This window comes from Tachyglossus aculeatus, chromosome 9 (assembly GCF_015852505.1).
Source record: "Tachyglossus aculeatus isolate mTacAcu1 chromosome 9, mTacAcu1.pri, whole genome shotgun sequence".
NCBI lineage: Eukaryota > Metazoa > Chordata > Mammalia > Monotremata > Tachyglossidae > Tachyglossus > Tachyglossus aculeatus.
In genome coordinates, this window is record NC_052074.1 from 32,089,414 (window position 1) to 32,103,720 (window position 14,307).

The 14,307-nt window shown below is 41.1% G+C and overlaps 1 non-coding gene across 1 annotated transcript; it reads left to right on the forward strand.

Moving 5' to 3' along the window:
* The first annotated feature begins 2,647 nt into the window (after positions 1–2,647).
* LOC119932732 lies at positions 2,648–2,783 on the forward strand. The gene has a single exon (XR_005452471.1). It is a non-coding gene; the product is annotated as a small nucleolar RNA SNORA7 (small nucleolar RNA).
* Positions 2,784–14,307: the final 11,524 nt, after the last annotated feature.

Below are 14,307 nucleotides of genomic sequence, written 5' to 3' on the forward strand. Positions count from 1 at the left end.
TGCATTAACTGGAATATTTCCCCTCTGGCTGGTCTCCATTTTTTTGCTAAATTTAAGCAAAGGGGATTACAGTGAAATGCTAGAAATAAAATGTTGACCTTTCAGCTATTTGTCCTCTATGTCTGACTCACAGGAAGTCTAAGATGTGTTTGGTTGATAATGTGCTTCTGCATTTCTGGGATTTTCACAGAATTATTTTAATATGAAAAGTACAGGTTTCCCAGATGCAAAATAGAGAAGGGAATTTTTTACATCTCCCCAAACAGCTGCCCTCAGGAATCGTGAATGGGTGGCCACTGATGGCACTCAAGAAAATGGGTATCCCATTGCCAAGCCAGAAGGAACAAATGTAGGTTATTTTATATGCGTTACAGAATTGATATCAGGAGTATGCAACCTGTTCCCGTAAAAGAACCAAACAAACTGAAATCTTGGCCAGTTGGTATGCAATTAGCTAGTCAAACAATTTAAACAGAAGAGGGAGAGAGGGAAAGGAATAAAGGAAAAAAAATAGTGGGAGATAGAGAGAGAGAGAGAGAGAGAGAGAGAGAGAGAGAGAGAGAGAGAGAGAGAGAGAGAGAGAAGAGGTGACAGAGAAGGGGGAGGAAGGGGAAGTACCAAGGAGACAGTGTGGCTTAGTGGATAGAGCACATAGGCCTTGGAGTCAGAAGGTCATGTGTTCTAATCCTGGCTCCACCACTTCCCTACTGTGTGACCTTGGGCAAATCACTTCACTTCTCTGGGCCTCAGTTCCCTCATCTGGGAATTGGGAATTAAGACTGGGCGCCCCACATGGGACAACCTGATCACCTTATATCCCCCCAGCATTTAGAAGAGTGTTTTGCACATAGTAAGCTCATAGTTAGCGCTTAACAAATACCACCATTATTATTATTATATCCCAGTGCTTGATACTTAATTATCAATCAGTGGTCTTAGTTTTCACAGAGAGCACTATATTGAGCACTTGGTAGAGACTACATTACAATTCACAAGCCTGATCCCTGCCCTCAAGGAGTTAACAGTAGAACAGTGCTTTGCACATAGTAAGCGGTTAATAAATGCCATCATTATTATTACATGGGGAGAAAGATGCTAATAAGAGTTTTGCAAGTGCCACCATTATTATTATGTGCCAGAGTCCAGCTTTTACCCCAACCTCCAGTTGTTGCTGAATTCTGTTGCAGAATTCAGAAGAGGTTAGACAAAATCAGCAACATGGCTTTTTCCTTCACCTTACCATTTTCTCCAACAAGTGAAAGTCAGAATAACTCACTCGCCTCCATAAGTGGAGTGATAGTTTGCCTTTGAATGAAAAGACAAGGTTGAATAATTATAAAAGATTATGGCAAGGGAGTCAAACAGATTATATTATGTTGGACCGGGCAGGAAGAGTTGTACCACCTTCATTTCTTTGAGATAAGCCATAGTAGACCCAAGTTCCTGCTAAGTCAGAGATAAAACAACAAATTTTGAAAATAATGTAATTGCAGATACGAGGGACGGCATTATCTTTCTTCAGGTTTAGCCTTTGTATCAGAGGTTCTTCATTTGCTCTCAGATTTACAAGAATAAAAACACTGCTTCTGTAAGATTTTCTGTTTCCCTCATCTTCTACACCTGGTAGAATAACAGGTGGAACTAAGAAGGTTCATAAATAATATGCATTAGATATTTTCAAAATTGCTCTCAAAATTTGAACGAGCAAACTCAATGGATGATTTCCAACTTTTTATCCAGCCCCATCCATAAAGCATGTATTTTCTCTTTCATTGTGTTTATTGTATTAATCACCCTTAACTTTCTATTAATAATGATGGCATTTGTTAAGCGTTTACTATGTGCCAAACGCTGTTCTAAGCGCTGGGGTAGATACAAGATAAGTAGGTTGTCCCACGTGGGGGTCACAGTCTTAATCCCCATTTTTCAGATGAGGTAACTGAGTCATGGAAAGGATAAGTGGTTTGCCCAAGGTCACACAGCAGACAAGTAGCGGAGGCAGGATTAGAACCCACATCCTCTGACCCCCAAGTCCGTGTTCTTTCCACTAAGCCATGCTGCTTTTCTACTTTCTAGCTTCTCAGTGATAGACAGTAAAGTCAGTGTAACTATATTGGAATTAATTTTGAATGCTGGAAGGAGACTTAGAAGTTGATACTAATGTACTGATTATGAAGATGCCACCCGGATACATCATTACACATTTGAGTGACATTTGCTCATTGTGGGCAGAGAATGTGACCATCACATTGTTATTTGTATTCTCCCAAAAGCTCAGTACAGTGTCCTGCACAAAGTAAATGCTCAATCAATACGATTGATTGATTGATTTGGTGGAAGTGATAAAATATCATGATCTATTGTTATCAGCCACCTGTTGTTAATATACATGAGATACAGGCAAAAGAAATCAATGAGCGTTAACGAAGAATAGAACAGAGATCCCAACTTTCCGGAGTGTGGAACTGCGCCGGGGACAAAGAAGGGAATGTTAAGTGGAAAACACTATTCTGAGTCATCTGATAATGAGCATCAGAAGGCGACAATCGTTTTCATTCCTAAATTTCTTGTGAAAAAGATCTCTGCAGACTTTTAACTTACTGCAGAGTTCTCCATGTTAGTATATGGTTTGAGGTAAGCTAGACAGACCCTCACGGTCACAACTGGAGAGTTTCCAGTACTCTACCAGTCTCGACTATGGGAGGGAGAGTCAAGCAGAGGCCAGCCCATTTCCTTCCTAGCTTGGCCAGTGGCTAGTGAGTGGAAGGCAATCTGCTACAAGTTAAAAATCACCTGTGCTAGGCAGCAGTGACACAGGAGAGTGTTGAGGGCAGAGACTCAAGTTTACAGCAAGGAAGGAGGCAACGGTAAACCACTTCTGTATCTTTACCAATAAAACTCTATGGATATACTACCAGAACGAATGCAGATGGAGGTGGGGAGTTCTGGGAAAGATACATCCATAGCATCGCTATAGGTTGGACACAACTCGACAGCACAAGATAAGACATCTGGGTCTTGTCTTCTAAGATTGCTTCTTAGATTGAACCCATATCCTTCTCATTTCAACTGAATATTTCCTCCTCATCTGTCTCCCCAGATATTAATAATAACAATTTTTACATTTGTTAATTGCTTTATATGTGCCAGGCACTGTACTAAGTGCTGGGGTGGATACAATCAAATCAGTTGGACATAGTCCCTGTCCCATGTGGGGTGCACAGTGTCAATCCCCATTTTACAGATGAGGGAACTGAGGCCCAGAGAAGTGAAGTGATTTCCCCAAGGTCACACAGCAGACAAGTGGCAGAGCCAGGATTAGAACTCATGACCTTCTGATTCCCAGGCCCATGCTCTATCCCCTACACCTTAGGGAACAGTGGACTACATTTGCTGTAAAGAACCCTTCATAAACAAAACCCATTTAAGCTATGAACTCTGCTCTCTGCAGTATTTTAGGTCCCCTTATCATTACCTCCAAAATGGTTGCTACCACCCCTAAAAGGAACTTGCTTTTGATTGCAGAGTGGGGAAGAGGTGGTAAGAAGAGCTGTAGTACAGGCAAGATGGGAAGCACCAGGCTGACAAAAGAAGGTAATGGAAACTAAGGGAAATAAGCACTGAAGATCATCATCATCATCATCAATCATATTTATTGAGCGCTTACTATGTGCAGAGCACTGTACTAAGTGCTTGGGAAGTACAAATTGGCAACGTATAGAGACAGTCCCTACCCAACAGTGGGCTCACAGTTTAAAAGGGGGAGACAGAGAACAAAACCAAACATACTAACAAAATAAAATAAATAGGATAGATATGTACAAGTAAAATAAATAGAGTAATAAATATGTACAACCATAATGAAGATCACTTCATCCAATCAATCAATGGCATTTATTGAACCCTTACTGCACAAAGTGCACTGTACTAAGCAGTAGGAAGAGTCCCATACCATAGAGATGGTAGATATGATCCCTCCCTTCAAGGAGCTTATGGTGGAGACATCCTCTAGTACAAGCATCCGGGTTGTTCCTTCCACAGTAATGCTCTAACAAGTCATGGTCTCAAGTCATGTATTTGGTTCCTGGAGGATCTTAGGGAAGACAGAGTGGCTATACAGGAAACTCCCAGGGAGTAGCATCTGGCAGCTGAGCAGTCCCAGCGCTTAGAACAGTGCTTTGCACATAGTAAGCACTTAACAAATACCGTCATTATTATTATTATTGTGGTATCCTTGGAGTAAACCAGTTAGGGTTATGGGAATCAGTAGTGGAGATAGGGGCTGGATTGCCCTGTCTCTTGACCTTATCCTTGGAAAGAAGAGTGATGTGGTGGGAGTTGGATGGCCAGGGTTCCACTAACCACTCTGCCACATCTCCTGTGCTCAACTGGAAATGGCAAATCAGCTTGTCTTCCCTTGCAAGTCTTCTGCCCGCCTCCAGTAAGAAATCTAATTGAATATTTTGAAATGCAACCTGGCTCCTATGGCAGATTGATTGGCTGGAGTGCAATGCCATGAAATCTGGCAGTTCTTACAGTGAAATTGTGTTGAGTCAATGCAGTTTCAATGCTAGCAGCATAACTCTGGTGTTTGTGAGCCTACCTTATAACTAAGGTATTGATTAAACATCAACTAAGCCCCAAGCACTGTGCTGTGATTTTTCATGAATAACATGTCATGCTGTGTGCCTTGGGCAAGTCATTTAACTTCTCTGGGCCTCAATTCACTCATCTATAAAATGGGGATTGAGACTTTGAGCCCCATGCAGGGCAGGGACTGTTCAACCTGATTATCTTGTATCTACTCCAGTGCTTGGCAACATAGTAAGCACTTAACAAACACCGTTTAAAAAAAATACCGTAGCCAAGGGAGGGTGAGACATCCCTCTCTTCGAATTGATTTAAGAAGACAATGAGCAATTATCTGTCGGGGATGCTTGGGTCAATTAAGTGCCTAAGGCAGGAAAGCTGGGTTAGATCAGTCAGTCAGTCAATTATATTTGTTGAGCACAAGGTGTGCAGAGCAACATACTAAGCATTTGGGAGATTACAGTACAACAATATAACAGATACATTCCCTGCCCACAAAGAGCTTACAAAGTACCCAGTACAAAAGGAATTTTACTGTGCTCATGTAAATTTTGTCTGAGGATGTGCAGGACCCCATGGTTGCCTTTCCATTGGAAAAGTGAATAGTTATTCAGGGATTCCAAGGGATGTAATAAAATTACTGGGAGATCCACATGGTGGGTCTGTAGACCGTAAGTTTGATAATAATAATAATAATAATGGCATTTCATTAAGTGCTTACTATGTGCAAAGCACTGTTCTAAGCACTAGGAGGTTACAAGGTGATCAGGTTGCCCCGCAGGGGGCTCACAGTCTTAATCCCCATTTTACAGATGAGGGAACTGTGGCACAGAGAAGTGAAGTGACTTGTCCAAAGTCACACAGCTGACAACTGGCAGAACCGGGATTCAAACCCATGACCTCTGACTCCAAAGCTCGTGCTCTTTCCACTGATGTGGGCAGGGACTGTGTTTGTTATATTGTCCACTTCCAAATGCTTAGTACAGAGTCTGCACATACTAAGCACTCAATCAATACAATTGACTGACTGACTGTCTTACTGAACAGTGCCCAGCTTTCTTCCAGAAATGGTTTAAGAATTACCATATATACATGGTATTCTTGAAGAAGTAGTTATAGGAATCAAAGAATAGAAATATGCACTTCCATACTTATGTCTGTTCCTCCTAAGCACTATGATAATCATTTGCTTTAACCTCCTACAGCATTTATAAACAGATCTTTAAACTTTGCCAGTTCCCTTATCTCCAATTTATTTTAATGTCTGTCTCCCCCTCTAGACTGCCAGCTCCTCATTGGCAGAAATTGCGTGCACCCTCTCTGTCTCCCCCGACCAATCTTTAGTTCACTCTGCTGCCCAGATCATATTTTTCTGAAAAAATTGTTCAGTCCACATCTCTCCATTCCTCAAGCACTGTAGTTGCCCATCTACCTCTACATTCATTCACTCATTCAATCGTCTTTATTGAGTGCTTACTGTGTGCAGAGCACTGGACTAAGCACTTGGGAAGTACAAGTTGGCAACATATAGAGATGGTCCCTGCCCGACAACTGGCTCACAGTCTAGAAGGGGGAGACAGACAACAAAACAAATTGAAACATCATATCATCACCTTTAAAGCACTCAATCAGCTCTAGCCTTCCTATCTTACTTTGCTGATTTCCTACTACAATCCAGGCTGCACACTAAATAACTCTAACGCCAACCTGTTCAATGTACTTCAATCACATCTGTATAGCTTTCGACACCTTGCCCATGGCTCTCTGGCTTGAAACTCTACCATTCTCCCCACCTTCAAAGCCTTATGAAAAATCACAACACCTGCAACAAGCCTTCCCCATCTATGCCCTCATTCCCCTACCTTCTCTTTTTTATGACATTTATTAAGCACTTACTATGTGCAGAGCACTGTTCTAAGCTCTGGGGAGGTTACAAGGTGATCAGGTTGTCCCACGGAGGGCTCACAGTCTTAACCCCCATTTTACAGATGAGGAAACTGAGGCCCAGAGAAGTGAAGTGATTTACCCAAAGTCACACAGTTGACAATTGGCAGAGCCGGGATTTGAACCCATGACCTCTGACTCCAAAGCCCGGGTTCTTTCCACTAAGCCACGTTGCTTTTTTCTGCATCATCTATGCATTTGGATCTTGATATTCACCCCATCCCCAGCTCCACAGCACTTTAGCACATACCTGTAATTTATTTTAATGTACATTTCCCCTTCTAGAATGTAAACTTCTTGTGGGCAGGGAACCTGTGTACCAATGCTGTTGTACTGCACTCTCGCAAGCACTCAGTGCTCCGCCACAATAATTGTTCAATAAATACGATCGATTGATTGATTCTATTGTGCTTCCCCAAGCACTTAGTACAGTACAGTAAGGGCTGGATAAATACCATTGAATGACATAGAAATGCTATCACTTGCCGAAAGTAATAAAGTAAGATAATGAAACCATCAGGATTTGAACACAGACCTCCTGAATGTAGTCAAGTTCTTTATTCATAGGACAAATGGTCACTGTGGGTGAGGAATAGACTGCAATAGCCTCGAGGGTAGCGGGTGTGTCTATTATTAGAGAAGCAACATGGCTTAGTGGAAAGAGCCTGAGTTCAGGAGTCGGAGGAGGTGGGTTCTAATCTTGCTCCATCACTTGTTTGCTGTGTGATGTTGGGCAAGTCACTTAACTTCTCTGTGCCTCAATTACCTCATCTGTAAAATGGAGTTAAGACTGTGAGCCCTAAGTGGAACAACCTGATTACCTTATATCTACCCCAGTGCTTAGAACAGTGCTTGGCACATAGTAAGTGCTTAGCAAATACCACAATTATTATTACTATTATTTTGCCTCAAACTCTATTTTTCTCTATTACATTCTATTGATTGATCCACTGGTAGACTGATTTCAGAATTTAAGGAATTAATTAAGCATATAGTCAATAAAAAATATTTTAAAATACCAGCTACCACTCAGAGTACTTCTAAAATCAGAATACTGGTAAAAGGGCCTTGAATATTTCAGATACAACTTTATGGACCTTGAAGTGTACACAATAAATATGTATTTTCAGTCTGTCAGGGAAAGTTTCAGGAAAACATTTCCTTCCCTTCTTATTCAGGTCTTGCAGTTTTCAGGAAAGGGTATTTCGCTCCCTTTTCTTATCAGTGAGCGGACTCTTTTGATCACTTGTCGCTTGTCATCTTGTTCAATGATTTTTTTTTCCAAAGTTCTCCAACTTAGAAAGCTGGCAACTTTGAACAGAACATCGCTATTTTTCTTGACAAAGGGAAGAGGCTGGAAAGCTCAAAGTAAATGGAATTCAATAGTTTGAACAGATGGAAAGTTCAATGTCATTAGACATTGTCATCTGCATGCGTTTAGGGAGAAAACACTGCAGGGAAGTGGGACAGTATTTGATTTGAAGTGGGTTCTGGAATGTTTCCCTGATCAGTGGTTGATTACAGATTTGGTTTATCCTCCATGAAGGCTTCCCTTCTGAACAGGGATCTGTTTTGGGCTTGAGGAGTACCACAGAATTGGTAGATATGATCCCTGCCCTCAAGGAACTTTCAGTCTAGTGGAGGAGCCAGGCATTAAAATATAGGCAGGCAAAGCAACCAGGTATAACGATACATACTTAAGTGCTGTTATGTAAGGAGGTGAATGCTTATGGGATGGAACAAAGTATATAGGTAAGGCAGTCAGGGAAGGCTTCCTGGAAGATATATTAGTTTAGAAAGGCTTTGAAGATGGAGAGAACAGTGGTCTGTAGGATATGTGGAGGGAGGGAGTTGAAGGCAAGGGGGAGGGGGTGAGAAAGAACTCAATGGTGAAATGAGATTCAGGAACAGTGAGTGATGATGATGGCATTTATTAAGTGCTTACTATGTGCAAAGCACTGTTCTAAGTGCTGGACTATGTCACTAATAGAGAAGAAAAGTATGTTGGCAGTGTTGAAAAGGGAGAGGAGCAAGGATGTGTCTGGTATGCTGACCTAAAAGGGCCACATGCTATCCAGAAGCCCAAAATAAACCATCTGAAGACCTAGTAAAGCACAATCTGAAATAGCAGTGGACTGTTGAGAGGAATCTACGGCTGATAAACCAGCCTGGTGAACATCCCCCTCGAGAGGGACTCCTTTCCTAGAGGCTTTGTGATGCTCAGAATCAATCAGTGCTATTTTTTAAACATGTACTATGTATGCAGAGACTGTACTAAGAATTGGGGAGAGTACAACAGAATTGGAAGGAATGCTCCCTCTACACAAGGAGTTTACTCTCTAAAGAGCTTAGAGGCTAGAGACACTGTCTGTTCACTGTCGTACTGTGCTCCCCTAAGCGCTTAGGACAGTGCTCTGCACAGAGTAAGTGCATAGTAATTGGAAGGAATGCTCCCTCTACACAAGGAGTTTACTCTCTAAAGAGCTTAGAGGCTAGAGACACTGTTCACTGTTGTACTGTACTCTCCCAAGCGCTTAGGACAGTGCTCTGCACACAGTAAGTGTTCAATAATTACAATTGAATGAATGAAACTGAATGAGTGAATGAATCAAATTACCAAGAAGCAGACTTAGAAATGGAAACTGTAAAACAGGGATTCAATACCTGTTCTCCCTCCTACTTAAAGAGTGAGTTCATGTGGGGCAGGGACTGTCTCCAGCCTGATTGACCTGTATCTACCCCAGCAGTTAGAACAGTGTGACACATAGTAAGCACTTAACAAATACCATAAAAAAATTGGGGGAAACATAACTCAATAAGTATCTATCTTTACCTGAATATAATGCAGAAGCAAGAGCCAGTCACAGAACGCAGGTTGTTTATTAAAGGAAATTAATATTCTGAGTGTGTGGCTTCACCCCTAGCTATAATTTATTTTAGGATCTGTCTCCCCTCCTAGGTTGTAAGCTCCTCGTAGGCAGGGAATTTGTCTATTAACTTTACTGTTTTCTCCCAAGCGTTCAAGCAAAATGTTCTGCACATAGTAATTGCTCAACAGATACTAAAGACTGAGCGATTGAATAGTGTATATAACAAGTCTTAAACAGAACTGCCCAGTACTTAATCTGAAATCACATCTCCTCCAGGAGGCCTTCCACAATGAGCTTCTCTTCTTTCCAGGTTTTATTCCCCACCACCTCAGCTCTTAAGTGTCAACCATCTCCTCATCAGCTGATGGCTACCTTTAAAACTTTTGTACATATCATCAAACATATCCTATTTGGGACTCACTCAGTGACATGTTGATATATCCACTTTGCCTTCTTCCTCCTTCCTGAAATACATTTTAGTATCTGTCTTCCCAGTAAGATTATAAACTCCTGTGGGCAAAGATTATGTCTACCATTCCGCTGTATTTTACTTTCCCAAGTGCTTAATACAGTGCTCTGCATAGAGTAAGTGCTCAATAAACACTACTGATTGACTGATATTCTCCCAAAAGTCTAGTAAATTGCCCCAAATTAAGTCGGAGCACAATCAATACTATTAATTGATTGCTGGCCACCATGAAGTAAAAATGTATAAAGGTGAAAAACTGTTCAGACAAATCTTAGGGACCTAGAAATTCAGGGATTCTTTGGAAGATGTGTTCCAGACTAGGTTTCTCACTTTTTTGTTTTGTTTTAAATACAGCATTTGGGCTATTACTTGAAAAATAGTGTTACACTGAGCCAGGAGGAGAAACAGTCCTTAGAGGTTACACTACTCCAGGCATTGTGCACTCTGTACTTCTTGCAAATATCATCTCAAGTAACAACCTTCATTTAAGGACTGCAGTCAGCCAGATAATAATGGTGCCAAAGGTCAAATGTCAAAGCTCTCTTGCTGTGGATAGAGCAGGTGAAGCTCGAATGTATTGTTCATTCTTAAAATAAATACCTTACCTCCAACATTCCGCTCTGACTGTTTTTTTTTCTTAAGCTTCCTCTGAAGACTTTGGGTTATGAAAGGAAAAAAAAATAATATGAAGGGCTAATAGAAAATATATTTTCAGTACCAAATAGTTTATTGGTTCGTTTTTTTTGGGGGGGGGGGGGGGTGGAAACTCTGTGGCGGAAGAGAATGGATGCATTTGGAATTACTTCCCTTGTTGGCCTGTCTCATTCTTAAGTATCACCATTCCATTCTCCCCACTGCTCATTAAAGTGCTTTTGTACACTGTTAGCTCTTATCTTAATAAAAATTAGCATTGAACCATTAGCAGTGATGAGGGGTAGCAGCAAAAACGTAGATAGAACAATAAATGCCATTCCTTTTTTTTTCCTTTCACAAGCCTTATAAGGGACCTAAGTGCTGAAGGGAAAGCAATGATCTAACTCAGAAATGAAAGTGAAATGAACATAAGAATCAGGTCTCGAGTTATCATCATTATTTCCTTGTAAGTTAACAGAGTTTAGTTTATGGTGGTTCATTATTCTACTTCCTTTGAAATCTTGCACACTAAACAGTGGCACTCTCAGATGCCTTTCTCCCAGGAACTGAATGATAAAGAACCGGGTCTTTCTTTCTTGTGAACTGTTTTCCTCAGAGGAAATGCTTTGGAGAATATTGACCTATCGTTTACAAACGTAATGTATCACTTTGAAAACCTGAAATCCCGAGTCAAAGGATGTCAAGTCACAGCAATGTAACAGTAGAAGAGAGGCACTGAAAGACTTCATTAAATAAGCATATGTAGCAGTATTTCAATGTATCTTCGTTTAGTAAAGTTTCCCTCTTAGAAAAAGAAAGCTTGATGCTATTGAACTGAATTTCTAAAAGGAATGACTTTCAGTTTTCAATTTAGCACTTTTATTTGAAAATGCTATCTGTCTGTTTGTCTCTCCTCCTTTTTCTCCTTGTGCCTCATATTATGGAGGAAAATTTTAAACCCCAGGAACAGTTTTTTTCACAAAATAGTACTGCATCCTCAACATTTCCATGCTAGCAACAGTCTTCAATTTTCTCAGTGGAGACCATTTTCTATGTTATTTTGGTTTCCTTCTAACTTTGCTTTTTCTTCTGAACAAAAGCAATTTCGTTTACTGTGCTCTTGATTCGAGGTGCGGTTTAAAAGGCACATCACCACTGAGCTTTGAAATTTCACAGTGGATGGCAGAAGTATTAACAAAGCTTGTGTTTTGCCTTCTAATAGCTGCTAATTCCTAGGATTTAGCAGTTTTAACATCTTGACTCTGTATATCTTTAAGAGCAGATTTTCTAGTCTTTTAATCGGGACTTAATCAAAATGTAATGTTTCCAGAAAAAAACTGTTCTTTCTTGCCTAAGTTTATATCAGTCTTTTGACTCTTTCATTTATTAGTTTAAGTCTTTCCACCTCGCCTTGTAAAGCTATAAATGTAGAGGGGGTTTTCAAGGTGGGAAAAGAGAGGACCAACTATTTAGAAAAGAATTTCAAGAACGACTAAAGTTGAGCTCTCTAAAATGCTGTAGAATTGGGGGCCAACTGTCTTGGACCATCAGAGTATGAATTATATAATAATAATAATGATGGCATTTGTTAAGCGCTTACTATGTGCAGAGCACTGTTCTAAGTGCTGGGGGGGAATGCAAGGTGATCAGTTAAAGCAGCCTCGGAAGCCAAACCAAGAACTTATAGGAATGGATTTTCCAGTTAGAAACTGCATTAATTGTTCAATTTCTGAAGTTAATCTAACTCCTTCAGAGGGCTGCCAGTGAATAAGGAATCTGAAGAAATGAACAGCCTTCTCCAGAGGCTCCGACTTCAAAGCAGTCACTGTGGCCTGTGAGAATTAGGATAATGGAGGAGGATGATGGAGGCAGAGAATCCCAAATACAGAGGAGTTCATTCCTCTGTACGAGAGTGCTGAGATAGCTGAGGATGTGGCATGACCAGGTAAATGGGGAGTGACTGTCTCTTGGAGAAAATACCCTCTTAGAATTGCTGGGGAGGAAGGAAAGAATGGGATAAGGGAAGCTGAGCGAAGAGGACCTTCAACTCAGAGGAAAAGTCATAAACAATGGGATGGAGAAAAAGCACTCCCAAGTGGAGAGGACACAGGCCTGGCTCTACCACTTGTATACTGTGTGACCTTGAGGTAGTCACTTAATGTCTCTGTGCCTCAGTTACCTCATCCATGAAATGGGGATTAAGACTGCGAGACCCATGTGGGACTGGGACTATGTCTAATCTGAGCAATCTATATCTACCAGAGTTTAGTATCATGCCTGGGATATAGTAAACACTTAACAAATACCACAAAGAAAAATGGAGGTGGGTGAATTACAAACCAGTAACGGAGCTAAGAGGAACAAAGACCAAGGGAGAAGCAGGGTTAGGGGGAAAAGATATGGGCCTGAGAGTCAGAAGACCTGGGTTCTAATCCTGGCTCCACCATGAGCCTGTTGTGTGACTTTGGACTAGCTGCTTAACTTCTCTGTGCCTCTGTTACCTCATTTGTAAAATGAGGATGCAATAGCTGTTCTCCCACCAATGTAGACCGTGAGCCCTGCAAGGGACAGAGATTGGGTCTGACCTGATTACTGTATATCTTTCCCCACACTTAGAACAGTGCTTGACACAGAATAAGCACTCAGCACATATCATTATTATTATTAGTAGTAGTGGTGGTAGTAATTGTTGAGTAGCGTTATCATTAGCTGGGGTGAAGAAGCTGAAAAGAGAACATAGGTAAAATGAAGTCATCTAATGGGCTGTCTTGAAACCAATAAGGAGCTTCTGCATTTGTGAGAAGAATCTGGAAGCTGTCAGTGTATATGAGAGTAATGTGCCCCAGAATGGTATTCTAGAAAGATGATAAAGGCAGCTATCTGGAAAATAGACTGAATTGTGGAGGGAAGATGAAGATAGGGATGACAGTAAGCAATAAGTTACTGTTGTCTAGCCAGGTGGAGGTAAGGGCTCATCCCCGGATTTGGTCCAAGAAATATAGTACTGGGAGACCTGGGAGGATTTAGAGATTTAAAAATCAGAGGAAAAAGACAGGATTTCATCAGCGATATCATCAGAATTTTGGCCCTGTGGGAAAAAAGGAGACAAGGGTACTGTTGGCTTTAATCGGGGGGTTAAAAATTAAGAAGAGATGATTAAAGAGAGAAGAGGGAGATTTTGGTTCTGGCCATGCTAAATTTCAAATGCCGTGTCATTCAGGTTAAAATGAGAAGCAGCATGGCTCAGTGGAAAGGGCACAGGCTTTGGAGTCGGAGGTCATGGGTTCAAATCTCAACTCCCCCACTTGTCAGCTGTGTGACTCTGGGCAAGTCACTTCAATTCTCTGGGCCTCAATTCCCTCATCTGTCAAATGGGGATTAAGACTGTGAGCCCCATGTGGGACAACTTGATCACCTTATAACCTCACCAGTGCTTAGAACAGTGCTTGGCACATAGTAAGCCCTTAATAAATGCCATTATTAATTAATTAATTAAAATACCCAAGTGAGTGGAAAAACGCATGTTTGTAGAACTGTAAGGTGAGCAGGGTGAGTTATCCGCATCGAGATAGTAGATTTAAAACCATGGAGCTGAATAAACTTTCCCAGAGAGTGACTGTTGTGGGCAGAAGAGTAGATAATGCAGGACTAAGTCCCAGTAACTACCAAAGTTAAAGGGAAAGAAGAAGATGAAAAAGTTAGTAGAGACCAAGGAGGTGTTATCTGAGCAGTGAGGTGAATGTAAAAACTTCCCACTTACATAGCAGGTCTAACTCAGTATAACATGTTGGTCCTAATTGA